Source organism: Panthera uncia, chromosome A2 (assembly GCF_023721935.1).
Source record: "Panthera uncia isolate 11264 chromosome A2, Puncia_PCG_1.0, whole genome shotgun sequence".
Classification (NCBI taxonomy): Eukaryota; Metazoa; Chordata; class Mammalia; order Carnivora; family Felidae; genus Panthera; species Panthera uncia.
This window is the reverse complement of record NC_064816.1, coordinates 144881627-144908701: the sequence shown is the minus strand read 5'-3', so window position 1 is coordinate 144908701 and position 27075 is coordinate 144881627. Positions and strand designations below refer to the sequence as shown.

At 39.2% G+C, this 27075-nt stretch overlaps 1 protein-coding gene across 7 annotated transcripts in view; it reads right to left on the bottom strand.

Annotated features, from left to right (window-relative positions):
• CALD1 (caldesmon 1) overlaps window positions 1-27075 on the bottom strand; it is a 188467-nt gene that overhangs the window by 159542 nt on the left and 1850 nt on the right. The window lies entirely within an intron of this gene.

Sequence of the window (27075 nt, the reverse complement as noted above, 5' to 3'; positions counted from 1 at the left end):
AATCAGGTACAAAATGTTCATGCCAAATTTAAAATGTTCAAAACCAAACTACTGACTTCCTCCCTACAACTCCTCTTTCTACATTTTTCCTGGTAATGGAAACTCCATTCTTCCAGTTTCTTAGACAAAAAATCTTGAGCTCAGTTTTTACTCCTCTTTCCAGTGGTGTGCTGATAAATGTGTAACAGCAGGTTCTCAGCTCTGAAGGGTAGGTGGTAGGGGAAGGCCTAACTTTTCTGTGTAAATACTACCATCATCATCCATTTGTAGTTACGAACGTCACAGCATTAGACACCGAGTTGGGAAGAGATGTACAGTGGCACGCCATTACATAGCAGTTCCACCATACAGATACAAAAGGTACAAATAACTTAAAGAGCATGAATAATCATAAAAAATGCAGCAAAATAATTAGGAAGTGATACATTTTTAGTACTTATTTGTTTTTGTTATTTCATTTGTTTTGTTTTGTTTTTAGATTCCACACAGAAGTGAAATCATATGGTATTTGTCTTTCTCTATCTGACTTATTTCATTTAGTGCAATACCCTTAGGTCCATCTGTGTTGTTGAAAATGTCAAGATCTCATTCTTTTTTAATACTGAGTGATATTCCAAGAAATATCTATCTATCTATCTATCTATCAATCATTCATCTATCGATGGGATGCTTCCATATCTTGGTTACTATAAATAATACATAAGGGTGCATGTGTATCTTTGAATTAGTGTTTTCATTTTCTTTGGATAGACATCCAGTAGTGGAATTAGTATATAATATGGTATGTCTAGTTTCAATTTTTAGATGAACCTCCATACTGTTTTTCCTCAGTGATTACACTGAGTTACATTCCTACAGTGTACCAGGGTTCACTTTTCTCCATATATTTTTCACCAACACTTGTTATTTCTTGTCTTCTTGATATCATTCTGATTTGTGTGAAGTGATATCTCATTGTGGTTTTGATTTGCATTTCCATGATGATTATTGATGATAAACATCTTCTTATGTGTCTGCTGGTAATCTGTATGTCTTCTAATTTTTAGTATTTTTACCTTTGTTTTAATATAATTCATTTCACTAGAAGTTTATATAATTTCTAATATAGCTTATATTTAACAGCTGGCTCACAAAATTCCTAAAAATTTAAATGTAGGTTCTCAGGAGCCCTAATGACCGGCACACCACTGCCCCTTTCTCTTTAACTCTCCAATTTATTAGCAAATCCTGACACCCTACATTCAAAATACATTATGTAAAATTTGCCTGCCTTCAGTATCTCCACCACTGCTACCCTGGTTTGTGTCACCATTATCTTTCAGTTACATCAGCTCCCCCACTGTCCCTTCTGCCTTCCCCTGCTATTCTGTTCTCAACACAGGAGCCAGATGTAAACTCTAAATCAGTTTGTATCGCTCTTTTTTTTTTTTTTAAAGTATAGTTGACACACAATGTTACATCAGTTTCAAGTGTACAACACAGGGATTCAATTCATATCATTATTTTGATCACAACTTTCTAACTGCTTCCTGATTCATGCAGAATAAAATCCAAAGTTCAACAAATGACGTACAAAGTCAACACATCGAATTCCTAAAAGAATGGAAGAAAAAAAGTTGGGAGTGGGGGAGAAGAAGATAAATGGAATAAAAGCAGAAGGAAAAGAAAGGAAGAAAGAAAAGAAGTTACAGTGATACGAACAGGTGCAGGATACACAATCCACTGAATCCCAATTTTGCATTCTGCTTCTTCGTTAATTCTGTGTAGTTCTAGCTTTGGGAGAAGTATATAGAAGAACTGGGGACTTCATTTTTCTTCTCTCTTTTTAGAAAATAAAGCAACTTTCCACCATACCAAGCTAGATTGCTAGAGATAATCATAAAAAGCAGGAGAGTCATGGTGGTATGTTCCATACCAGAAACACTGTCCTATGACATTCCCAGTAACAATCTGGCTTCAGAAAAATGGCTAATTGCAAATATTTGATAAATGCTTAAAAGTTTTCCCCAAAGCTCCAAACCCTAGGGGAAGATAGAGCGTTCCCAGGCCAGACTAAAACCTTTTAACCTTAAGTCCCTTAAACATAAATATGTTGCCAAGATGCCGAGTGGATATTTAAATCATCCACTTCCTGTTCCAGTGCTATCTCTCTGTTTTGGAGAGGGACCAAAAATGTTTCATTCCTTTTGGCACTGCTTTCTTCATTTAAAAAGGATTTATACTTCAGGGGTTTTGACTCTAGAAAAAAAACCCAAGCACATATTTTGGATGTCAGAATCTGAATGTTTTGACCCTTTCAAACAAAAATGCACTACCCTGTAGCCAGTGTGGCGAGAGAACTAGATCAGGGATAGAACATGTCCAAATGGGCTTCTAAAGTAACAAGCAAAGAGGGAAAATTGGCCCATCTACAATAACTTCTTTAGGAAATATTAAAAATAGCCCATCTAAGAAGCTGGTTTTTACTAGACCACTTGTAAATAGTTGTGTTTAAATGTAATTTAAGATAATCTAGTATTTCCATCATGCTAGAGCTATCAGTCAATTAAACTTCAAATGTAATGAAAACACATCATGGCTAGTTTTATGAGGTTTTCATTAAAGTGAATAGGAGTAAATAGAAGGTTCCAAATGATGTCTCTTAAAGGATAAGGATTGGTGAGGAGTGAGTAGAGATAATTTCAGAGTGTCCTGAGTAGCAAAACAATCCATTCTATCAGCCTATGTAGTTTGAAAAAACTCTCCAGGTGATTCTGATTATACTTGGCAATCCCTCTCCCCAGTTAAGATTCCCCAGGGAGGCAGGATAATATTAGACGTATTAATACAGCGTTAGTGAACATTCCTGTCTTCAATTAATTGAATTCAATTCAAAATCTGTTAACCTTCTACTCTGTGCTTGAAACTGTGCTTGGCAGTAGAACTGAGGGCAGGATATACAAAGATCAATGAAAATTATTCCTTCCTGATGGTGAGGTAGAGAAAAGAGAGTAGTAAACCATACTGGTCAGTTACAATACACAGAGGTTTAAGCTATTGAAACCCAGAAGGAGAACTATTAATTCTGACTGGGGCAATAAGGAGGTAGTATGACTTGAACCTTGAATTATGGACTGACTTTCAATCAGTAGGGAGTGAATTAAAAAAACCACTCAAGACCAAGGAAGGAAACCATCTTCTTAGCTGACAGCTCATGTTGATAGATATGTTCTTGGGCAAATCTGTATGCAACCTGGGTGGTTAGTCATTCCTGCTAGGCCCAGAAGCTACGAGGAGGCTTGCCCACACACACCTAGCCACACTGCTATCACCTAAAAATGGATGGGGAAGCATTCTCAGACTAAGAATACAAAGGCAGAGAAGAAGAGAATGAAGGCCTGAACGGATCTCAAAGGTAAAACCTGGTGCTTTGTTTGCTAACCATTTCAAAAACTGGGTGCAGGAAAGGAGAAGGCCTCCTGCCATCACAAGGGGGAGCATTAATGAAGAAGTCAATGGTTTGAGTCTCTCAATGGCCAGTTCAATGGCCGCAGATTAGCTCTCTCCTCATGGAGCCATCTCAGAGGGTGCCATTTTGTCCTAGGGCACTGGGCAAGAGTATATTGACTACTGGAAAAACAACATGCATATATCTTACTGATAGTGAATCCATAGTATATATTCTTGTAAATAAATCATGGTATAATTATAACCAACTGGAGAAAGGGAGAATAGATCCCTCAACAGGCATAATCTGGCAGTTCAAAGGTGAGGCAGAAACTGAGAGAATTTAGAAAACACTGATTAAGACAGCTGAGAGTAACCCATAAGAAGATTTGTCATCTCCAACCATTTGATTTATCGCATATGGGTATGATTTAAGTCTGCTTATTGACAATGCAGGATTAGTCCAATTCAGTTGATTAGACAGAAATTGGCAACTAGTCATAATATGTTCACTTTTAGTTAGCATTTATGATCCTTAAGCTTATGCTACTTCTGAGGGTAATATTCATCAATTTAAATACTTTTATAAAAATTCAGTATCTACTAAGTGTTTTTGTGACCTTACTATATCTGTAAGCCATCCAAGATTCCTTCTCAAAGTTTATAGTCTTTGGTTTTCTAAATATTGTCAAAAGATGGCGGGGGGGGAACCCTTAAACTCAAGGGTGTTCTTGTGGAATTTGGCTCCTACATCCCATTTCTGTCTGTATAGCTTAATTTTTTTCTAGCAATGAAAATATGTTCTCATCACCTCTACAATACAAAGCAAAATTTTGGCTCACAGCCTTTTGCAATTGTGAATAAGCTGTCAAGGCATTAATATTTTAGTTGCTGCAAAGTTGATTTGAGGGAATTTTAATCTTATTTTATTTGTTTTCCAAAGTGACTACTCTAAACCTCTCTTTTCATGTTGGAAAATAAAAAATGACAGACATGGCTAAAACTGACAGTCAAAATATAGACAACTGTGCCCTGTTGAATGCACATTTTGTTCTAGATGAAATGGTGTTCTCCTGGAAAAGACAAGAGCTGAAAGTAATGTCTATCAGCTTGGTAAAAATTTTTTGGTTATAACAGGAGGGAAATGATATTTATTGAATCTCTTCAGGCCCTGTGCTAAGTTATTTATATTATTTCATTTAGTTTTTATAACCCCCAGCCATGCCATTTTACAGATGAGGAAGTAGAAGCACAAAAGGGTTCAAATTTCTACCTCTGTCTTAGAGCTATTATAGACCTCTTGCCTTTTGTACTACACCAGGTTCTCTCTAGTCTGTCAATCTAACCTATCAGCCTCAGCTGCCTGGAATACTGTGTTGAAAAAAAATTCCGAAGCCATGAGAAAGAATCATATGTTTAATGAGCAAGCCACTCCAAGGCCAAGAGCAACATTGGCAGCGGGTATACAGTTTGCAAATATATTATTTGTCCCCTATATAATACATGAAGCTTTATTGGTAATTTTAGCTGAAAGTAGGGAGCTGGAAGGAATATAAAATCCTCATGGATTCTAGCCTTAATATTATCCTCTTAGTAAATACAGATTTTCTATGAGCTAGCCTTTCCCCTGGTTAGACTATTTTCTTACCATTATTTTATTTTCATCCTAAAATCTTTAACTACTTTTTATCCTTTGGGAATGAGTCCCTCACCACCAATATTCAAAGAGTTAGTTCAGCATTATGATCAACATTATACTGTTGGAAACTTATTTGTAAATACTCTAGTGTAGACAGTGTAATCTATACGTGTGTAAAATAATCTGTACCCTAGGAATTGTGGTCAACATGAAGGATCCCAGGTGAAGAGTATACACTCCAGAAAGGAGAAGACTAGTATTTACATACCACTATCTAAATTCATACCTGAAGTTCTATAAATTAGCATAAAAGACACAGAAATCATTTTTTAGTTGGCACATGTGCAGGTATTCAATATATGTGATTGGGTTGATTAGAAGGGTTTGCATAGGCATCTCCATCATTGTGTGTACAGGGATTAAGAATCTGGCAAGCCCTGCATTCAGAGGAGTGCCATAAATCCAGAATTCTATTCAGGCCTGTGCCTACTTAATGAAAGAGTTGAGCCTGGCTAGAAGGGAAGCTGATTCTGCAGTCAGAATACTGTTACAATTGCCACAGAGTGAACCTTTTGCATAAGGTGCTTGCCAGGGCAACCAAAAGGATAAAGAGAGCGCTTCCCCAAGTGTACAGAATGGGGTTTGTAATTGTTTTTGTGCCTACTAATAAATGTTTGCACATGTGAAGAATTTAGTCTCCGAGACTGGCTTCCATTATAACATACCACATGGTATTGAGGTTATCTGAAAGGAAGCAGTGCCTACATCTAATGACTGGAGACTATTGACATTCACCACAAAGAGCCAGACAAATCAGCTTAGGTCATTTTATAATAACCAATTACTTCAGGAAGCCCAGGAGAGACCTTTTCTTCCTCCTCTCTCCCATTCCCCAACATTCCAGAGTTATTCACTGGGAAGGAGGGGAAGTTGTTCAAAAGACACAGCCCTATAACTCTTAAGTCACTGGACTCTAGCTTGGGGTCAGTGGGGTACAGGTGGGAGCAGAGGTTTGAATCAGATATGAGATGACATTTCAACTTTAAAATAAACATTTACCTTCCTCAAATTTAGGAGCTGGGCAAAGATGTAATTAAGAAATTCCTGTTCTCAGTGATAAAAGGAAGTTTGACACAGAACAGCTAGAGGTACTGATAGATAAAAACCAAATCACTTTGTCTCTAGATCCTCAATGAATTGAGACTCCTCAATAAACCAGCCATGCTACCATGAAAAGAATTTTGTATGGTTGGGCTAATGCTATAAGGTATATACAGTCTGAGGCCTCCAGATCTCATATTCCTCCTAACCCTCCAAGAGCAGGAAGTTCATTTCTCCTAGTGTAGCAGAATGATTTCTATTTTAAGATGTTGAGCATGGAAAAACAGAAATAAGAACCAGTGGCTAGCTCTTGTGGCCATGAAGAGTGTTCTCTACTTGTACATATACACAGAATATCACCTTTCTGAGTGTCTGCCTCCCACCATAGCTATTATCTCAGAGAGAGGCAACAAGTTACCTTTCAAAAATATTCAAGCCTAGGGGGTACCTGGTTGGTTCAGTCGGTTGAGCGTCCGACTTTGGCTCAGGTCATGATCTCATGCCTCGTGAGGTTGAGCCCCTCATTGGGCTTGCGCTGTCAGCACGGAGCCTGCTTTGAATCTTCTGTCCCCCAGCTCTCTGCCCCTTCCCTACTTGTGCTCTCTCTCTCAAAACTAAATAAATATTTATTTAAATATATATATATATTTTTTTTTTTTCAAGGCTAAATCTCCACTTGGCCAATTTAATTTTCCTCTAATAGTGCAGACTGAATGAAGAAATAGGTGAAAATTTGAAAGTTGAAAAAAAAAAGATATTGAGATATTCTAAATCATTTGGTTTCATCTATCAGGTCAGAAGCCAGATTGTGGTTTAAAAATCAACAAACAATGGGGCGCCTGGGTGGCGCAGTCGGTTAAGCGTCCGACTTCAGCTCAGGTCACGATCTTGTGGTCTGTGAGTTCGAGCCCCGCATCAGGCTCTGGGTTGATGGCTCAGAGCCTGGAGCCTGCTTCCGATTCTGTGTCTCCCTCTCTCTCTGCCCCTCCCCCGTTCATGCTCTGTCTCTCTCTGTCCCAAAAATAAATAAAAAACGTTGAAAAAAAAAAAAATTTAAAAATCAACAAACAAGACTAAAACTACCAGAAAAAAATTTCCCCTTTGGCTAACATCCCAAAATTACCAATTTGTCTAGTGAATAAACCAAATTGACATACAGAGAAAAATAAATAATATAAAAATTCTAATGGGAATGATTTTTATGGATAAAACTGATGGCTAAGAATTGATAACAAATACACAAGCAGTCATTATAATGTTATAATGTATTCTGTGCTATAAGAGATAAGAATTTTAAGTCAATTGCTTTAGATTTTTGTTTAACATGCTAAACCAAGCAGATGCAAGAAGTGCTCTTACTTTGCTTCAAAGATATATATGTTGCAGGAAAAAATAGGAAAACCATTTAGAAATACTTAGATGAGCTTGAAAACAAGACAGAAACATCTTCAGGTTACAAAATACCAAGGAAATTCAAAGACAGAGAAGTTAGTCTGAGTTAAACACGTGGAAGCATTCATTAGTAACATCGCACAAAACTAACTGGGCTCCTGCATAAAGCCAAGAGCTAGGCAGGTGGTGTTCCATTTATAAACAGGAATAGAAATATTCTACCCATGGTAAATTACTAATGGGGAAGCAATCTATCAGCAAGGGGTAAACTCTGAGCTGAAGGGGGGATAGTCCCTTTCTGTGTGAGGGAATGGGATCCAGTCAATTTTTTTATTGCCTCTGTCTCATATACAGACAGCCAGCCAGGAATCACAGAAAAGAAGGAAAGCCAGATACGGATCTGGGACAAGAAGGAAAGACTGAACAACAGAAAATAGGAACAGAGAGGAAACAAAGTATAAGTGATGTTTGCAAGGAAATAAGAGATAAGGGAAGGAGATAAGAGAAATAAGTAGGGCAGCTGGGTTTGCTCAGTTGGTTAAGCATCTGACTCTTGATTTCATCTCAGGTCAATGACCTCATGGGTTGTAAGTTCAAGTCCCAAGTCAAGCTCTGCACTGACAGCATGGAGCCTGCTTGGATGTGCTTTCTCTCTCTCTCTCTCTCTCTCTCTCTCTGCCCCTCCTTGGCACTCTCTCTCAAAATACATAAATAAACATTTTTAAAAAGAGAAATAAGAGAGATATTGTATTTCTTTTTTTTTTTTAATTTTTTAATGTTTATTTATTTTTGAGAGAGAGCATGAGCAGGGGAAGGGCAGAGAGAGGGAGACAGAATCCGAAGCAGGCTCCAGGCTCTGAGCTGTCAGCACAGAGCCCGACACAGGGCTTAAACTCACAAACCGTGAGCCAACGTAAGCCACTCAACTGACTGAGCCACCCACGTGCCCCATAGATAGCTATGGTATTTCTTTCTTTCATTTTTATTTTTTTTTAACATTTATTTATCTTTGAGAGAGAGACAGACAGACAGAGTATGAACTAGGGAAGAGGTAGAGAGAGGGAGACACAGAATCCGAAGCAGGCTCCAGGCTCTGAGCTGTCAGCACAGAGCCCCACACAGGGCTCAAACTCATGGGCTGTGAGATCATGACCTGAGCCAAAGTCGGATGCTCAACTAACTGAGCCACCCAGGCGCCCCAAGAGCTACTGTATTTCTAAAAAAGGATCAGAATATCATAAAAGAAACATTTAAAATGACAACAAAAGAACTCTTGGGAATTCAAATTATTGTGGCTTAATGCAGTGAATATAAAGCCAAAATTAAGGAAATTTCCCAGTTATTAAATGAAGATATAGAAAAGTAGAAAATATTTGAGAAAATATGAAACCAGAGGATCAATTTAGGAGACCCAGAAGAGAAAGAGAAACATGGAAAATGGTGAGACGGAATTATCACCAAAATGACATAAGAAAACTTCCCATAATTAAAAGATGTATTTTTCTAGATTGAATGGGCCCACTAAGTGTTCATGAGAATGAATACAAATCTGAATGACACTAGGGCCCATGTCATGAAAATTCAGAATACTGAAAATAAAAAGAAGATCCTAAATACTTCCACAGAGAAAAAAAAATCTGCCAGCATATAAATATTTGGGAATCAAAATGGCATCAGACTTGCTAAGATGAACACTGACGATTCAGAAGACAATCCAGGCATACTTTCAGAAGTTTTAGGGAAAATGATTTCCAGCCTAGAATTCTATGCTCAACCTAATAATCAGTCAAGTATAAGATAAACTGAAGATGCTTACAAAACTGTGTCTCCTCTGCACCCACGTGCAGGAAGCTCCCAGATGCTTTTCTTCATCAAAACAAGGAAATAAAGAAAGAGGAAGAATGGGATCTAGGAAGCAGAGGATTCAAATTTCAGCCCACATGCAAAGGAAATTCCTTTCAATCCTAGGAAGGAAATTCTTAAGATGACTGTGAAATAAAGATTGAGAACAACTAGCTGTGCAACAAATCTAGAAAATTCCAAGATGTTTTCAGGAAGGGTATCTTTCTTTTTTTTTTTTTTTTTAACGTTTATTTATTTTTGAGACAGAGAGAGACACAGCATGAACGGGGGAGGGGCAGAGAGAGAGGGAGACACAGAATCGGAAGCAAGCTCCAGGCTCTGAGCCATCAGCCCAGAGCCCGACGCGGGGCTCGAACTCGCGGACCGCAAGATCGTGACCTGAGCCGAAGTCGGACGCTTAACCGACTGAGCCACCCAGGCGCCCCAGGAAGGGTATCTTTCAATAAAAAAAAAAAAAAAAAAAAAAAAAAATGACAAACATCTGATGTATCTGATTGTATAGAAAAGGCCCTGACATTCACATTAGTGATAGAAACCTAAGCAGGTAAAAGAAATAGAGTAATTATTATATCACGATAGGAGGAGGGGAAAGAGAGTAGTCTGAGAAATTAAATGTAATTATAGTATACTATTTGGTCAGGTAGAAGCAATATTTACACAGCCATAACAATGTTGGAAGGGTGAGGAATATGGTGTCTATTTCTGTAGTTTCCCTTCTGTCTCGCAGATCTATTTGTCTATTCTTATACCAATGTCAAACTGTCTTGATTACAGTGGCTTTATTAATGGTAGACATTACTTGTTAACCTCCTACAACTGGAGATAAAGATTTATCACTTAAAAAAAAAGATTTATCACTTTTATGCTGCAGGTTATTTACATTTTCAAATAATATGTTCAATATGTCTTGTATAATAAATACACTACATAGGAGCTAAAAATTCTGGAAAGCCAGGGACAATAGTATTTTCATTGTGTTTTAAAAAATTAATAATTGGAACAACTGCTTGAAACTTGCTGTCTGAAGCTTGAATAAAAATATACTGAGCAAATTATTTGAAAATGTAACTAACATTGTTTAAAGTTAGGTTTATGCTATGTTTTCAGACTTTTTGGACAGCCTATATATCATTAATCATAATAAATATAATGGATTTATCTCATATAGCAAATGATAAAAATCTCTGAGAATTATATTTATAATTGTATATATGCTATTTATGAAATATATCCTTTATAATAATTACACAGAAATATTGAAAATGAAAGTTTTAAAATTTATAAAGTTTAATAAGTAACATAGAAAGATGTAGTAGCAAGCAATGTATATTAATAGAAGACAAAATAGAATTTAAGGTGAATTGATGAAAAGAATACTTCACCAGGAAGATTAAAAAAATCATGAACTTATATGTATCAAACAACATAGCCTTGAAACATATGACTAATTTTAACAGCGATAATGACAAATTTTCTAAGGAGAAATGTTTACATTTCACAATGTTTACAGGAGATACTGACATAACGTCCTTGGAAATTAATAGATTCAGAAACTTTTAAAAATTATCAACATTTTACCAAATTAATCTTTTTATGGCCCTGACTTTCTGTACCATTTAAACAGGATATTCACCTCTTTAGTTTAACTAATTCCACTTTTTTTCATCTTTTCTCTTGCATTCTGTTTTTTCCCCAGTCTTCTATTCATTTTCATCTTTTGGCCCTTTCCTATCAGATGCTGAGAGCTTTTATAAATATTTATGAACTGTTCCTTGTCTTTCTTGATGAGGAAAAACATAAACACCATTTTCATTATTCACCAGCTATTTCCTCTGTGTGCAAACTGGAATGACTTTGTCTGATCACTGTGATGGTATTTGCTACCAAGTCCTTTATAAATACTAAATGGTGCATTTTTTCACGTTGTGTACCAAGTGAAGCAGGTTCTCTTTATATACCAGAAGGCCTATCCAAATGACACATATTTGCTTTATCAACCTCTATAAAAGTCTAGCGGTAATTTATATTGATTACATAGTAAGAAACTCCATCCCTGGTACAACATGTTCTTTCAGCTGCCAAGCCACACCTGTAGAAATGCTAACTCACATCTGGTTCCATAAATCTGTTCTTTCTGATCCTCTGGAGAGATATTTTTATGTAAACTATATAGCTACATGTGGAACAGGAAAGACCAAAGCAGATGGCTAAATCTAGTAACCATTTCCACCCCAAGTCTTGAGCTCTTACTCTCTTTCTTGACTTTGATGTCTTCCTATTTGAGAGTTAATCCAATCACTCATTTTATTAAAGTGTGTCTTAGAAGTTTTATTTATTCTTAGGTAATCAACTCAAAGTGCTGATATTGTTGTGCTTTTAGAAGCTGTTAAGAACTACCTTTGAGTCAACAATATTAGTTTCATTCATTGATAAATAAATTCCTCCAATTATTTTTATATGAAGATACCAAGAAAGGTACCAACATTTCCTCATCATTATATATTTTCATTTTTATTTATTTCATTGTATGTGTTATATCTCTACACAAAGGAACTTTAAAAACAAAATAACTATAATGAATCAAAAAACTGGTTTCTTTGAAGGCAACTCATTTGTAATTACTATTTGAACTAAATTTAGCTCCCCACTCCAACAAGTGGTTTGCTAGTAAAGGACGACATTAAGGAAGTAACCGTGATAGAAAAGACAATAATGACCCTAATAAGAGAAAGTTATAAAGCCACAAATCCAAACAACAATAGAGCTAGGAGAAACCATATTTAGTTCAACCGCTTTATTATAAGAACTGATGTCTCAGAAGGCTGAGTCACCTGCCTGACGTCATCAAGTTGCTCAAAGGCATAAACTGAATTTAACGGATTCTTTCTGCTATTATCTGCTGCTAACTCATATTTCAAAGAAAGTTTGGAAGCTTAGAATACGGGAGGCTGTTTATTATTGAGATGATTTCTATAAAGCAAGCCCCTCCATAATTTATATTTTAGTAATAGATATTTTTCATAAACTGTGTGATATTTTTAAATTGCCAAAATGTATAGACTTCAAGATTTGGGGGAACATGGATAAGGTCTCTTTTTTTCCTTCGTTAGTGTCTAAGCTCTGACAAGTAACTGTGGTATGGTGCAACTTAAGAGCAGAGTTTCAGCAATTCAACAGCCAGGCAAACCCTTTCACGTTAATGCTTCTAAAACAGAAGCATGGAGTGGCAGTTGTAGGTGCTGCTAGATATTACCATCTGTTTGGGATGGCCAGCTTCAGTGACAGAAGCAACAGGGTTCCAACATCTGGCATCAGTGTGGAGCAGGCTGAGGAATCTGCTAATGGTCTCAAGGGAAACAAACCAGAGACCAGAAGAGGCCCAGGGTATTTCAGGTGGAAAGTCCTCAGGAGATTGCTGGTCCGGATGGCATATGTTCAAGAAAAGAGCTTGTTTATGCAATTTCCACTGAAGTATTAGGAGTTCCACCAAGATCTTCATAAAGTACGTATTACATTTTTACCTATTAAACATTATTCTGCTTTAAGGGACTTAAAAAAGTAAAGCACATCAGGGAAAGCTTAAGGCAATCCAAATAAAGTATGGAGTTGTGTTAATAATGCCATCGATATTGTTTCATTAGTTGTGACAAATGTGCATAGTAACATTAACAATTTAGGAAACTGGGTGTGGGCATACCAGAACTCTAATATTCTTGCAACTCTTCCGTAAATCCAAAATCTATTCTAAAATAAAATTTTATTGTAAAAATAATAAAAATATACAATTTGACCCACCCGTATGATTGCTTGTGCAAGCTTGGTCCCAAGCACACTTGCTAGGATCAAATACGCTTTTCTTCTACTCTTCCTTTTAGTTTCCTAGAGCATTTTTAAACTTTAATGTATATGGCTATAGATATTATAATCATAGACGTTACAAAGCACAGCACTTTCATATAAGTGATCTCGTGTTAGAAATATAAATGCTGATGAAAGACAATTTTAATAAATCTGAGAGTGACAAGATCCTTAGGTTTTAGATAAAGCTTGTAAAAAAACTTTTCTGACTATACTGGAGAAAAAGCTCAAATTGAATGGTAACCTGTCTTAAAGATCTTTTTTACCACCTTGGGGTTTCAGACTGTCTCAAACAAGGTAATTGTCAATACAGCTTGTAAAGGTGAGGATGGGAAGGAATATGCTTGCCCCCAGAGCTAAAAACAAGGAAAGAAGGAAAGGCTGAAATTAGGGACGGGGCAGCCCCAGAAAGAGTAATTTTTGGAAATCTCAAATTCTAAACTTTGAATCTAGAGAGTTTCCTGTATGAATAGATGACTTACATCTTCCAAAAAATCCCAACTAGCAAAAGCCTTCATATTTCAAAGGAAAAATAAAAGAAAACCATGCATTAAAGATCTCTGGCTACCTAAAATGCCTTTACATTAAAGGTCTCATTGCTCCCTAGCTGGGTGTTAGAGAGAAGGGAAAAGGCCATTGTCGGTTTATAATTGGGAAGCTGGAGGCACAAGGAGTCTGTTCAAAGTCATGCAGGCTATCAGCTGTGGACATGAGCCAGAAACTGGGGCCACTTTTCTATCAGACCACCACCTGGAATCTGAGGCCCCACAAAATATAAGAGCCAAGATTCAAAAACTTAAACCTTATTGTGAATACTCTCAGGAAAAAGAACCAGCGAGCTAAAAACTACTCCCAGTAGAAAGAGTGATTGTTTTATTTTAACAGCATATCTAAGAACAGAAATATGGAAAAGCATGAAAGTTAAAACAAAGTCTTAACCTCCCACACTTCTCATTTCCTCAAACACAGGTGGGTCCGCAGTTCCAGGCTGGCTGATATAATCACTCTGTCCAGTTTTAGGGCGATAGGGAGCTCCTTGGGTATATATTTCCATTCCACCGCTGCTGTAACTATATACCTACCCTGCAGAATGTGGCTGAAGCATTCTGATTTTTCCTTGTCTTATCTTTTCAAGCCTTTTTAAAAGGATCTATCTAAGCAACAGAGGCATGAGGCCATCATGGCTAAAGCATATGGCTGCCAACAGCAGAACATTTCCAAATGTATAAATCCCAACAGGAGAAGAAACAAAAAATAGAAGAAGAAGGAGAAGGAGGAAGAGGGGAAGGAGAAGAAGAAAAGAGAAGGATGACAAAGGAGGGGAGGGACAGGGGAGGAGGGTCAGAAGGAAGGAAGGAGAAAGCTTTAATAAAACCCTCACTTCCTTCCATAAAGTATCTTCTTTCATTGTTTTTTCCCCTCATTCATTAATTTTTAAGAGAGAAAGAAAATTATGGTCAAATAGAAAGTAAGAAGAAAGAAAGTAAGAAGATTAAAAGAAAGTAAGTAGATTAAAAGGAGAATAGCTTTTTCCAGCTGACATAGTGCTACAACTGGCAAGTTTTTCAGGTTATCTATGGATTGGTTTCCAGTAATTTGCAAGAGGCGAATGTTCTGCCTTTCTCATTTTAGAATTGAGGAGGTTCAGGCCTTCCTCGCATGACCTAAATTGATAATTGAAGTGATCTTTCAGAATGAACCATAAGCTGCACGTGATTGAAACATAAAAAGAACTACACTTGAAAGGGACTTAAGTCAATGTTTATTCTATCTTTTTGCCTTGAAGTTTATTTCTACAGATGTTAAACCTACAGCAGCATTGCTAGGCCTTTGGTACGTAATATTTTAGAAGTGAAAATACCCCAAATTACTGAAGGCATAATGGAGGAAACAAACAGCTTTGATTCTCATTTTCTCTTCATTTTTCAGGCCATAAATTTTGTAACTCTAATTGTATACATGCACACATATCAAAAACATATCCTGTAAGATTCCAGACACGTACACATAACATATCTACATAACAATTCTAGACCCAGCTGCTTACATGGTGTAGAGATTGTGCTGGTCTCTGGGCAAAGGTGCTGAAGTGGTGGACAGTCCAATAAGGGCTCATCTGAGACCCAAAGCAGATTGTAACATTTGATGGTGGTGGTGGTTGCTTGTGTACGTGTTCAGACATGCAGGAAATCTGTCCTGCATGTATAATGGCAGACAGAGTGGCCTCCCTGAGAGGCAGTCAAGATTGCACCAAAACAAAAGAGATAGAGGGAGAAGAAGAACTCTGACCCAGAGGGAAGAGAAGAGGTGATAAGGAAAAATAGAACCACACATTGAGTTTTTTTGGGTGGAAATAAAAATGAGAATCGGAACACATTTTTTTTTTTTTTTTTTGGGTACAGAAACAGAAGGAGTGGTTGCTAGGTGAAATGAGGTCTGTAGAGTCAGAAAACTACACCATAGATAGGATAACTATCCATCTGAGTTTGCCTGGGAGTCTCCACTTCAGACTGTTATTGTAAGGAAATTATTAATAGCTCCTCCTTTCCCTATAGGAAATGTCCTGGTCTGGATTGGATAATAAATGGCACCGTCACCCTCTTATCCGCCACCTCTGGCCTAAGACAGGGCGTAGCCATAAGTAAGACTGAAACTAGGAAATGGAACCACAAAGAGCTTTTAAAAAGGGGTGAAGAGAAACAATGGCTAAAGAAAAAAGGCATTAGGAGACAAGGTATAATGCATTGGCAATTTGTAATCAACCATGCCAAACACAGATAAAGTTAGGGAGAATGTTGAGAGGAAAAGTATATAAAAACTTCAGGATAAATGCAGAAGAGACAAAAGAAAACAAAGACAAAAGACAAATGATTCAGAGCATAAATATGTGCAGGCTACTAATATTTTCTCTCGTATATGGAGATTCGTGGTTACGAGCAGCACGTATAAAAATGACTGAAAATGGCCATCCTTGCTTTCCACCCTGCGCAGGCACACACAAAGTCTGTCTGTTGCTGCCTCCCAGTCGGCTGCTCCAAAGCTGCTGACATCCGGCTAGGGCTCTGCCTCTCAGACTCACAGGCTGCCTCGGCCAAGCTTTCCCACCACCAAGCCCCCTCCCCGACTTCTGATGGTTGCATACCAGACTGTCTGCCACCGTGGTTTCACAGGCTTCCACAGATAGGCCACAGTATGTGAAGCAGCATTTCAGTGCGTCATTTCAGAGACCTCTTTTGACTTTTTACTGCATCAGAATTTTGTACTGCAAAAGCCAGTAAGTAAATGTCAAGAGCAAGTTCAAAAGGCCAAGTGATTTCTAGTCAAGCAACTCCTAGACCCAGAGGGAAATGGAATACCACCAGCAATAGGGCCTTTGACATTTAGAGGTTCAGAAAATACATTGTATGGATTTCTACCACCATTTTGAACTGGAGCATATTATGGGTTAAATTGTGCCACTCTCAAAATTCTCATGTTGAAGCCCTAACCCTCAGATTGTGACCTTATGTGGAGATAGGGTCTTCACAGAGGTAATCGAGTTAAAATGAGGTCATTAGAAGAGGCCCTAATCCAATATGGCTGGTGTCTTTTGAGAAGAGGAAATTCTGGCACAGATACATGTGCAGCAAGAATGTTGTATGAACGTGAAGATGGCAATCTATAAGCCAAGGAGAGAAGCCTGGAACAGATCCTCCCCTCAGAGCTCTGAGAAGGACTGATGCTGCTGACACCTTGAGATTGGAATTCAGCCCTCTGCAACTGCGAGACAAGAAAGTTTTGTTGTTGAAACCATCTGGTTTGTGGTGCTTTGTTACAGCAGCCCCAGGGAACTAATGCCTCAGAGGCAGTCTGGTCAAAGGTGGGAGCGAGGAAAAGTTGACCAGACTTTTTATAGGGCCTTCCTTTCCCTGAGAAGACTAAGCAGTGCTTCTCTGAGTTATCTAAAAGAAAGGGCACTCCCTGTGGCAAGACTGGACTGGTTGGTCCTTAGGAAATAATTTCAATTGCTCATGCCTCAGTTTCTCCCTCCATGAAGTTGGTTATAGAGCTTGTGTTCTGAAATCCCCATTATGACTGATTGTTAAGGCAAAGAGTGGTCACACTGATATTCTGAGTTTGAGGCAGGAAGATAAAACTTACATGTGGAGACTTATTAATAAATACTACATCTGAAACGGCTGGCCAAGTGAGTGGACTCTAACCTCCTGAGTCAACCTGTGCAGAGAGGTACAGTCCCTGACTTCCCACCTGATCCTCACAGAACCAGCTCAGTCTTGGCCTTTTGAATCTCTAACTTTGACATAATAAAAGACTAAAATGACTCATGTATTTGAATAAAGAGTTTCATCTTTCAGTACATAATTCCAGAATATTTCCCCTGAATCGGGGAAAAGGGTGTAACTGCTTGTCAAACTATCTCTGCTACCAGGAAAGAAAAATACAAAAGTATTCCTGCAGGCTTTTTTTTTTTTTTTTTTAACTGTAATAGGCCTAGATTCTCATCCTGTCTCTCACTTGAATTATCTCTTGAGTCAGTAGTGAAAGAAATGGTGTTTAGCCCTGCTTCCTTATATGGCAGGGAATGACAATGTGCTTGTCTATTTGAACAGCAGTGTGGCTCTCTGACAAATTATAATGATTGGTTATGGAAACCTCCTGCTCTGGTTTCCATCGTATTCCTGAGGAAAGACACAAAACAGACAGCTGTAAGGAAATGGAAAGGGTTGGACTCAGGGAGTGGCACTGAATCTGGCTCTGCCATTTGCCAGCTGTGTGACTTTGGGCAAGTTCTTTATTTTACTGCCCTGAGGTGGTTATCTTCAACTAGAAGTGCCTGTCACGTACTAAGTGTGCCAGCAAGATATTTGAATGAACTAGCTTATCTTCTTAACCATCTCTAACCTATAAGGGCTAGTGATAACTATCCACCATCCATTTTTATTCACTGTCCCTCCCAAATTCAGTATTTTTCTCCAGATAAGTCTTAATTGTCTCTCTCTCTGTCTCTCCCATTCTCTCCTCTTTCCTCCCTCTCTCATTCCAGGTCAAAAACTTAACTAGGGGCGCCTGGGTGGCTCAGTCAGTTAAGTGTCAGTCTCCGGCTTAAGTCATGATCTCATGGCTCGTGGGTTTGGGCCCTGTCTTGGGCTCTGTGCTTACAGATCAGAGCCTGGAGCCTGCTTTGGATTCTGTGTCTCCCTCTCTCTCTGCCCTCCCCCATTTGCACTCTGTCTCTCCTTCTCTGTCAAAAATAAATAAACATTAAAAAAATTAAACAAAACAAACTTAACTAGAACCCACTACCCCATCCAGCCTCAGGAATAATAAACCCCATTAGCCATACTAGATAAATATGATTTAGGATATTAAAAGCAACACACATCCAATGATAAGGGTAGGGAAGAAAACTTTGTGGCTGAAAGGAGTGGTGGACGTTGTCTGCTTCTGCAGAGTAGGGCTGTGCAAGCTCCAAAGACAGACAGAACTGGTTAGAAAGTGCTTATGCTGACCGGAAACAGGGTTTCCTACAACTGATATCTACTGGTCCTGGTCCTGGTCCTACCCAATGGAGAACCTGACATGAAAGAAGTTGGCTCCTTCTGCTCCACTGACACAATGGCCATGGAGTAGCCAACCTGGGAGTGTGTGGCTTGGGGTATGGGAACCAGTGGGAGTCCATCCCTATAGATAGACTCACAGGAAGTCAGAGCCGATAGCTGATGATTTTTAATTTAGTGCCCACATGTGCAAAGCAGTTTAGAGATATAATTTCTAATCCTTATAATTGGAGGAATAATTATCTCCTTCCTATAGGTGAAGAAACAGGCTAGAAAACAGTAAATTTGAGCTATAAACTTAAGTCATCTGGATTCCAAAGTTTGTTCTCAAATAGGTCACACCTTTGGGGCCATACACAAACCAGGGGTCTCCATTGTTGGAGTAATTAGCAACAGGCAGCACAGCATTGTGGACTATGGAGCCAGATTATCCAGGTTTGAATCCTGGCTCTGTCACTTACTAGCCGTGTGCTTAGACATGTTACTTAACCTAATTGTAACTTAGGTTCCTTACCTGTAAATTTGGTTGTTGTATGGAGATTAATTGTTTGATTTTTATCTAACAAACATCTATATGCTACCTAGCATGCGCCAGGCACTGTTCTAGGCATTCAGTAATAACATAATTAGAAAGGAATCAATGAGTTCAAATGTGAATACTGGCTTCAGCTTGCTTTATCAAGAAGAAATTATAGACATTTATTCCTTTACTCATTAACTCTCTTCTGTGTGTGGGGTGAGGCACTTTTTTAGTTTCAAGTCACAGCACTGAAAAACCCAAAGTCCTGATTCATGGTGCTTATGTTCTAGAGCATAAGAAATGATCAACAAACAAATAAATATGCAATCATAAGCATACATTATGAATCTGCATGCAACAAAGTAAAAGAGGTATTCTGACTGGCTCTCCTGTGCAGAGGCTAATTTTATCAACTTGATACCTTAGGTGAATTAGTAGTAAATGTTTCGCAACAAACTCTGGGAGGTTAAGGGAGAGCAGGGGAGTCTGATTTGTAGCATTTGCTAATTTCAGTGGTGTTTTTCCATCATACAGATACAATAAATGTAACTAACTTCCAGATCACAGATAATAATAAAACATAAGAAAATAATTAGGGAGGAATGAGTTTTGAGTATTTATTACCTTGGTTTTTAATATAATTTAATTATAAGTTTATCGAATTTAATTTTTAATAATGACTATGTTTAACAGCTGGGTCTCAAAATCTTGAAAATTTAACAATTGGCTTTTGGGAACTAGTATGAGCTGGTTTCCCATACTACTGTTTAGGGAGCATGGAGAGGGGGAACAGCGTCAGAGGGAAATGAGACTGAGTCAGTGTGGTGTCATTATGCGTGTGGATCCTAATCAAATTCCTTGCTCTTCTCCAGCAAGCCCTGCCTTCATGTACACAGTGGAAGCACTGCTCTATAAACCTAACTGCATCGGTACAAACACAGTAGCAATTCTGGCATTCTTATTGGACCAGGTTACTCACGCAGAGATACTTTTAGCTCTATAATCCTCAGTGAATATAATTTATGTCCTTGGTGCTCTGAATACGGTAGATTCTTCTGCACAAGTTACACCTTCAGGATGTAATTCCTGCCTATTGACCCTAGAGATGGATTTTCAGTTCTGCAAAAGCATTTGCCTGAGGCCTCTTGTCTCTTAGGGCTTAGATGCTTCTGAAAGGCCCATCCACAGAAGCGCCTAAACCAGAGACTATGATGGCCCTGGCCTCAGAGGAGATGCAGGGGGAGGGTGGAGGAAGCTTCTTCCCCCTTCCGCTCAGGATTTGTACATTCCTCACCACAAGGCTGAGGACAGAGAAAAACATCTTCTGTTTTTCCTGGTAAGTTAAATATCTAAAGTAATCTAAACAAACATCCTAAGGACAGAAATACGTAAAGAGAAAATTTTTTCTCAATTCACCCCTCCCCCAAATCCTAAATTTCACTTAGTAATGGTGGCTGGAATAGGAAGTGGAAATACCATGAGAAATTTTATTCTTGCCACATTTCCAATGCTTTACAAAAGCAAACACTGGAAATCTCATCAGAAAACTTGACCTTACAGGGTTGATAGCTTTGTGCCCAAACCAAGAATATGGGAAGCTGGAGGAATTTTCAGACAAATATTCTAGCTCTTCCGAAGAGACTCTTTGGGAAAACTGATTATTTGGAATATAACGCTGTAACTTTCAGAAAGAAATTACACAAAACTAAACAACTAGGCTTCTGAGGAATAAGTTACTCCATACATCTACTATAAATTATTTTAAGCATAGATGTACAGAACTGTTTCTGAGCCAGGGATTTTAGCAGAATCACCAGAGAGTTTTTACAAACTACAGATGCTGGACCTTGCTCTAGACCTACTGATCACAATCTCCAGGGGATGGTACTCAGGGATATATGTTTTCGAAAAGCCCTACAGTTGATCCTGATTAAGACACTGGTTAAGATCTACTGGACTATTGATTATAGGCAAAACGGGCTGTAATGTATAATCCAAATCCATGGACTGTTTATAACGGGACATTCTCTCTTGCTTCTTTCAGGGGAAGCAATCCATTAGACTGAAATTGTTAACAGCCTGGGACTTAGAAGCTGTGTGTTTGCCACTAATTAACTGGGAGATCTTGGTCAAGTCATTTGGTTTGTTCTTTCATTCAACAGATACTGGGCCTCTGTGATGTGCCAGGAACTGGGTATATATTAATAATAATAATAATAAAAAGATGTTCCTGCCCCTATAAATCTTACTGACATTAATCAAAGAAACTTACAAATACATGTATAATTTTACTTGGTATGGTTAGGCTTTAGTTCCTCATCTGCAAAATGAAAAGTCACTGGCTCTTTTTTTTTCCAAGCAATTCTTCTTAAAACCATAAATTTCTTGTCCCAACTTCCACATAATGTATGTTTTAAGTTCACTAGCTGAGTGAGAAAATACAATACCTAAAGCTACTATGAATTCAGTAACTATTTTAAGTAAATTAACATTTTATCTTCATAATGCATCAATGTAATTAGAAAAATAGTAACACATACTGTGTAAGATGTATTATTTACTCAGTTTGTCAAAAACATTTGCTGCATATATGGATTTGTTAACCTCTTGCAATAATTTTGTGGCCTCCCAGGGATCTAAAGTGCGGAGGTTAGGAACCTACGGGCCACATCAATGATGTGAAATACACGGTACCTGAGTAGTAATGTCCCTTTTCTTCCACAACAGACATCACTGTCAATGACAGCATCTGTGGCCTCCAGTAAGCCTAGGACTCAGCCTCAGAACCCTTCTCAATACACTGACCCAGATGATCCCTACCAATTGCTTCGAGCTGGCAAACAGATGAAAAATTATCTGCACCCCCTGGCTAAATGCCTCCTAAGACCCTGCCCAGCTTTAAAAATACAAGGTACATGTATTCAGTTCTGCTGTCTTGATAATCACAAATGCCTTCTCCCCTCTCCATATGAAAGTACTCCAAATATTTGAAGACATCCATGTGGCCCCTAATTTTCCTTCCTTTGGGATTAACAGTTCCAGATCCCTTATCTGTTCCTCATATTCTGTTCTCCTGACCCTCCTGGACCGCCTCTGACACTCATTCCAGGATACATATTTGGGAATGCTTCTCTGAGGAACAAGCCAAGAGTAGAGCACATTGTTTTGTTTTGTTTTGTTTTGTTTTGTTTTGTTTTGTTTTGTTTTACTTCCTGCGACAGCCATCAAGACAGGTGTTCGGTGAATGAAAGATTACACTATAAACACTGCTTAGAACTGAAACTTCCACTGATTCAGTATGCTTTTATGCATTAAGCTTATGAAATACTGTCATTTACATTGAGAGGTAGTATTTTATTTATGACAATTATTAAGTCATTATTTATTGAATTTTAAAGATTGCCTTAGTTGGGGGGGGGGAGCCATAGCACACCTATGACTCATACGAAGTTTCATGCCAACAAAAACACTCAAGTGTTTTTCTTTAGAATCTTTCTCAAATGGGTAATTCTTATTTTTTCAATTATTAGCGGTGCAAGCTTCCAAGCTAACCTCCCTTAAGATTGGTTCACTGGACAATGCCAAAGTGGTCATCAAATACTGCATGACCCTGACACTGAGTGTTTGCCTCTCCAGGAATTCAGTCACATAAAAATTAGAATGACCTTCACTGGTAGCTGTTGGACATTCAAGCTAATTTGCCTTCCATGCCTAACTTTCTCTTCTAAGTAAAACTGCCCACTGATCTTTTTATTTTCCCCAGGGGTGGCAGTGACTACTGCTCCAGACCCACTGGGAATTCATCCATAAGCATGCCAGGAACCTCTGATACCTCCTCCTGCTAAGGGATTTGCCAAAGACAATAGTTATCAGCTGAACCACTCAGGACTCCTCTCTCAGAATCTGATCAGGAAGCACAGAAGGAATTTTCTAGTCTGTAGAACAACAGGAAGAAGCAGCCACGTGTGCTGCAGCTGAGTGACATTAATAGAAGCACAGAGACCTCTGCTGAGATACTTTGACCCACCTTGATTTAAACCCCATCTTTGAACCCCAGTCCTACGGTGGCTTCTGTTCTTGGATTTCCTTGCGATCCCATCCCTTTATTATGCCATATGCATCTTACAGTCTTGTCCCTTCCCTTGAGCTACCGAAGCCTATTAACATAGATTCTGTTTGTTCTGAGCACAGTGCCAGGTGTTCTCGCCCATGTTACTGTACTGGTCTGCACACTGCCTTGCTAATAAGCTGGCTCTTTGTTTCTAAGCCTCTGCCTGCCTTCTGATTTTTGCTGTTTTTCTTTTACTTAGTGGGTTGTGATTCACACGTTAGTCCCTTGTTATACGTTATTTCCATTCTGGCTTAGACCCTCCTCACCCCCATGGAACTAATGTCCTTGATGCTTCTGGTCCCAGGACCTCTTGGGCACTTTGCCCTGGTCCTGCCCATCTTTAGCACACAGGTGATGTCTGCCTAGTTCCCCAGGTTGAGACAAGAGAGAGGGAATGTTACAGGTGGGTGTGAAAGGAACTAATTATATATTCGTACTTAATATGCCCCTCTCCAAGTAAGATGAGTCCCTTACAGCCAATGTTTTCATCCGTATATTCACAAAACAATGCCAGAAACTTCAATAAATGATTAAAAAGCAATTTATCTTCAAGTTATCCATCACTGATATATATATAAAGAAAAGCCACGTACTAAAATGAATGCTTACTAAGAACACTCAATTCATTTAAAATACCTCCCCCTCCCAAATATTTATTTTCCTTCAACTACTCCTTGACCGCTACTTAAGCACTCCTTTTATTAAGTTCTTGGTGCTCTCTCAGCACCCACTTCACTGGAGGTACTCCCAGCCTCTCCAGCCCCTACAAGCTCCCCACGTAAAACTGCTTCTCTAGAGATGATCTCCTTTCTTTGAGATGGAGGCCATATGAAGTCACCTACTTCTACGTATCTGTGTATTTACACCATCCTTTCTTCCTTCAAAAAAATCTCGGAAACAGGAAGGGACACCTCCACTCATGCTCCGTTCCCATCTACCCTTGTCTCCAATGGAAATCAAGACCTTACCTCACTCCCCAGCCCAACCACCCCAGGCTCATGGCTTCTCACCTGCCAATCACAAAAGGTGGGTTCACAAAGGACCTGAGGGTTTAGAGTTTTTATCAAGTTTCAAAGGTATCCATGGCAACAACACGGGGAAGAACAATGATAGGCCTACCCCCTCACCTCTCTTGCGTGCCCACAGCCATCCTTTCCTTCCTGCCCACCTCCCACACTCACTCACTGCCAGCCAAAGGTGAGTCTGGGGGTGAAAAGCAGAGTGACTCTTTTCCACAGAGACTGCTCCAACATCTACTCTGTCTGCTCTAACTCTTCCCTGCTCTGCCAAAAAAACCCTGAAGAGGTCTTCCCCTATCATGACCCTTCTGCTGTTTTCTGGGCTTCATTCTAAAGCTGGGGCATTACAAATTGTCAGTGTTGGATCAGAAAAGCACTTGTGTGAACTGGAGTGGGAGGAGTTAGGGAAGTTGGGAGAAATAGAAGACTGGGGGTAGGGAAGTTAGGGAGGCCACCAGGGGTCAGTCACCGGAGAGCCAGCTGGGGATACTAAAGACTGAGGGAAACAGGGCAGTAGAGGCTAGATCCATGGAGCAGTCTGGTCTCAATACCAACAGGAACCACAGCCAGGTGCTCCTGATTACCTCACCCTCTCTACGAGAGGCCCAGGCTTGACATGCTGGGATTAGTTCCATGCTTTTGGCTGGAGGCAGAGAAACTGCCTCATTTACTAAGGCCTTTCTGTTGTCAGCACCTTGTCACTGGTCTTCTACTCAAGTAGATCTTCAGATTTCTCGGTTCCTGGACAGGGACTCGCATCACTGACGACCCATCTCATTCTGCCTCCTGATACTTGTGTTCTCCTGGTCACTGATCACCAAGGCCAAAATTTAGACTACACTGGAGTGCACCAGTATTTCCTGGACTCTGGGCTCAGTGTTCTAGAAATAATTAGAATTCAGAAGGTACTAGTCAAGGTACTGAGGAAGGAACAGATAATCAGGGATACTAGGTAAGAAGTGGAGGGTACCAGTCAACATGAACATAATGTCTAGAGGCCTCAGATTGCACACAGTTTGAAGCAGATGGCCTACAGAAAAGAGGGGTAAACAGCCTCATCTCATTTGGACATCTTCACTACTATAGGAGGTAGGAGAAGCATCAGAATGCCCATTCCACACACGAGGTCAAGTGTTGATGGCTTCCTCAAAGGTCTGGGCTATCTGAGAGGGGAACTAGTGCTAGGACTGAGCTCTCAAGGTAGTGCTTCCAAGTTAAGCCTGAGTTGCAAGTATCTTCTTAAATTACCCAAGGACTCAGAACTTATGGGCATCTCTCTAAAGACAAACTTGGATTAGCTTCATAGATGAAGGCCTTTCGGTAAGTATCTAATAGTTCTATTTTTAGGCTCTGAGAAAATTTACCCATATATCTCTTTTAAAGTCAGAAAATTCTTTGGCAACATCTAACCTCCGCCTCAGGCCTACCATGCTATTTGCATACCACTTGGTCAGCATTTTCCCCTGTCCCCCGACCATGGCCTCACCCCACCACATTTCCAACGTGTGATAGACTGCAGGCAGATGGGGATTGAGCTAATTCCTTTAAATGCCTGCCTCTACGTCACTTTTCTGTCTTGCTAAAGAATCACTGAGGAGCAGCCATGCTACTTATGGTATCAGGAAGATATCATGAGGTTGTCTCCATGACAATTGTATGTGTTTTTAAGAAAAGGCCTACTGAAGGACGCCTGGGTGGCTCAGTCAGTTAAGTGTCTGCCTCTTGCTTTTGGCTCAGGTCACGATCTTATGGCTCCAGCAATCGAGGCCCATGTCAGGCCCTGTGCTGACAGCACAGAGACTGCTTGGGATTCTCTCTCTCTGCCCCTTCCCTGCTCGTGCTCTCTCTCTCTCTCTCAAATAAATAAACTTAAAAAACAAAAGAAAAGGCCGATTGAGGTGCATTTTAGGCTTATCAGACTAGAGACTACCCATGCTGGACCCAGGACCAGCCTACACTATCTACCACAGAGCAAGAAATCCTCAGGCTAGTCACAAAAGCCAATCAGAATTGTTCATAGTCTCACCATCAGGACATGCTCTAATGTATCTCATTTCAATCCTTCATGCTCAGTTTAAACCTGGTTCTTCTCTTTAATGCAAGAATTGTGTATTTATTTAAAGAAATTTTTCAATCTGAATTATTTAACTTATTCTATTCATTCCATTGGCTTTGAACAATGGAAACAACCCAGCATGTTATCTATGGATCAGTCCTTGCACATTCCTTGTACTGAGATCAATTTTTTATTCGTGACTTTTTGTTCCAGACCTCTGCCATTGTATTTCTCTTTATTAAAATGATTTTTTTTGCACTGCACTTCCATTGTGCTCTGTTGACCTCCCCATCTGGGGAGATGTATTCTAGCTAATATTCAATTGGAGGAAAGTAGCATGAAGAGCCGCCTAAAGTTCAATACAAAGTAAAATATCAGATCCCCTTGCTCCATCACATCACTATAGAAAGTAGAACACTTATTTAAAAAAAAATGCCTTCTTGTGGTTGTTGGGGGATGGGGAGCACACAAGGCAGAGAGGAGAGAGTGGTGGCAGCAAAGTTTGAACTTTCAGGGATTTGGAAATGTTGGT